Source organism: Tamandua tetradactyla, chromosome 1 (genome assembly GCF_023851605.1).
Source record: "Tamandua tetradactyla isolate mTamTet1 chromosome 1, mTamTet1.pri, whole genome shotgun sequence".
Taxonomy (NCBI): domain Eukaryota; kingdom Metazoa; phylum Chordata; class Mammalia; order Pilosa; family Myrmecophagidae; genus Tamandua; species Tamandua tetradactyla.
In genome coordinates this window covers 16,976,111-16,979,188 of record NC_135327.1, presented here as the reverse complement: position 1 = coordinate 16,979,188, position 3,078 = coordinate 16,976,111, and positions in this window count along the sequence as shown.

Genomic DNA, 3,078 nt, shown 5'->3' with positions numbered 1-3,078 from the left:
GAAAGAGGCACACTTATCCACTGTTGGTGGGAATGTCAAATGGTGCAACCACTATGGAAGGCAGTTTGGCGGTTCCTCAAAAAACTGAATATAGAATTGCCATAGGACCCAGCAATACCATTGCTAGGTATCTACTCAAAGGACTTAAGGGCAAAGACACAAACGGACATTTGCACACCAATGTTTATAGCAGCATTATTTACAATTGCAAAGAGATGGAAACAGCCAAAATGTCCATCAACAGGCGAGTGGCTAAACAAGCTGTGGTATATACATACGATGGAATATTATGCAGCTTTAAGACAGAATAAATTTATGAAGCATGTAATAACATGGATGGACCTAGAGAACATTATGCTGAGTGAGTCTAGCCAAAAACTAAAGGACAAATACTGTATGGTCCCACTGATGTGAACCGACATTCAAGAATAAACTTGGAATATGTCATTCGTAACAGAGTCAGCAGGAGTTAGAAACAGGGTAAGATAATGGGTAATTGGAGCTGAAGGGATACAGACTGTGCAACAGGACTAGATACAAAAACTCAAAAATGGGCAGCACAATAATACCTAATTGTAATGTAATTATGTTAAAACACTGAATGAAGCTGCATCTGAGCTATAGTTTTTTGTTTGTTTGTTTGTTTGTGTTTTTAGTTTTTTTCTTTTTCCTTTTTTTCTTTTTATATATATTTTTTATTTTTTGTTTTTATTATTATTTTTTTTTCTCTATATTAACATTCTATATCTTTTTCTGTTGTTTTGCTAGTTCTTTTCCTAAATCGATGCAAATGTACTAAGAAATGATGATCATACATCTATGTGATGATATTAAGAATTACTGATTGCATATGTAGAATGGAATGATTTCTAAATGTTGTGTTAGTTAATTTTTTTTTAATTAATAATAATAAAAAAAAAAGCCAACCCATCTCTGGTGTGTTGCATTCCAGCAGCTAGCAAACTAGAACAACTTCCATTGATTGAACCCGCCTAGGTCACATGCCCATGGTCCAGCTCCCATGCAGGAAGGGGAACTACTGGACACACTTTGGGTCCTGTAGAGGGAAGAAGGGACCTGACTCCACCTATCTTGGGTTTGTTCTTAATAGAAAGAGTCTTTGTTTTTTTCTCTCTCTTCACAATGTCTTGGCTTCTCTATCTCTCTCAATCTTTTGTCTTTAATTTTTATTAAATATTAAATACAATAGAGGAATATTTATATCAGAACAAATACTCACATAACCACAACACACCTTAGGGAATAAACATCACCAGCACCTGGGTGCCCCTTCCTGCTGACCAGTGGTAACCACTATTGTGATTTCTGTCCTTTTCATTCCTTTGGCTTTTTATTTTAACAACATACATGTGCATCTAAATAACATATATTTTTTTAACTTTGTGGTTTCGAATGTTACATATATAATCATATATGTGCATTTTTATGAAACTTGATCTTTTAGTCCACATTGTTTTTTTAGGTTCATCCTTCCTGATGACTATAGTTCATTTACACCTCTGTAGAGTGGCCCATTCGATAATATGCCATAATCCATTTATCCATATTTCTGTCCATGGCATTGTCTGCAGGTTTGTTTTGTTTTGTTTTTTTTGCTTTTGTAAACATCACTATCATGAAGATTCTTCCCAAATTTCCTTTGCACAAATGCAAGAATTTCTCTAGGGAATATGCTTAAGAGTAGAATTTTATGAAGCATGCACATCTTCAACTTTATGTATAATGTCTTATTTGTTTTTCTTTAAACTTTTCATTTTAAGATCATTTTAGACTTTACATGATCATTGCAAAAATAGTCCAGAGAATTCCTGCATTTCCCTCACCCAGCTTCCTTTCATGTTAACACCATGTGTAACTATAGAACAATTATCAATACTAAGAAATAACTTGATTCAGAGAGGCCCTAATCCTGAAGATACCTTGATTTTGGACTTCTAGCTTCCAGAACTGTGAGAGAATAAACTTCTTGTTTTAAGTCATGCAATTTATGCTGATTTCTCCACTTTGGGGCTTTCAGACTAAGCAGGAAGACTCAAGTTCAGCCCCAAACTCATGGAGGGCAGATCTGTGATCATGCTGTGGTTTTGATTTGAATTTCCCTAATGGCTAATGATATTCAGCATCTTTTCATGTGATTTTTGACCATTTCTAGAGTAATGTCTATTCAAGTCTTTTGCCCATTTTTAAATTGGACTGTTTGTCTTATTATTGAGTTGTAGAATTTTGTTGTGTATTCTGGATATTAAACCCTTACTGAATATGTGGTTTCGAAATATTTTCTGCCATTGGGTATATTGTCTTTTTACTTTCTGGATCAAGTCCTTTGATGCACAAGAATTTTAAATTTTGTTCTTGTCTTTTTATCTATTTGTTTATTCTTTTATTGTTTGTACCTCAGGTGTAAAGTCTAAGAAACCTCTTCTTCCTAGAAACATCCGCATATCTAGCACATCAGTCACTTTCTCCTGTAGACTCCCATGGTCCCCTGTGAAAATTCTTTTCAAAGTTCTGATCTTATGTCATGGAAATTATTTGAGTTTGCGACCTTGAAATGAGACAGACAGGAATTCAGGTCTCAGCATATAACCCATGGCAACACACAGATCTAAACCTTCCTCATCTTTTAATTGGTCATTAAAATATCACTTACTTTCTAAGGTTATTGTGAAGATGAACTGACATGATGCAACTACAGGTAAAGAGCCAAGGGGTTATACAGTAGGGGCTCAAAAAATGTCAGCTATTATTTTTATTATCATTACTTGTTGCTATCCTTCCCCAAGATGGTGATCTTTTTGAAGGCAAGGAGTATTCTAATTTATCTCTCTCTTCCACACAGGAGAGGGAGTGCAGTATGGAAAGATGTTTGAGTGTTGTCTGCATGAATGAATTATTACATTTTTAAATGTGAATTGAGTGCAGTCTTTGAGCCACTCAGATTTTTTCTTTTCTGTTCTACTTTCCCATGTGGGAGGCTCTGTTTTAAGGCAAATAACCTTGTAAGGAAGTACTTCTCAGCCTTTAATATGCTTACTGATCACTTGAGGAATTCTGTAA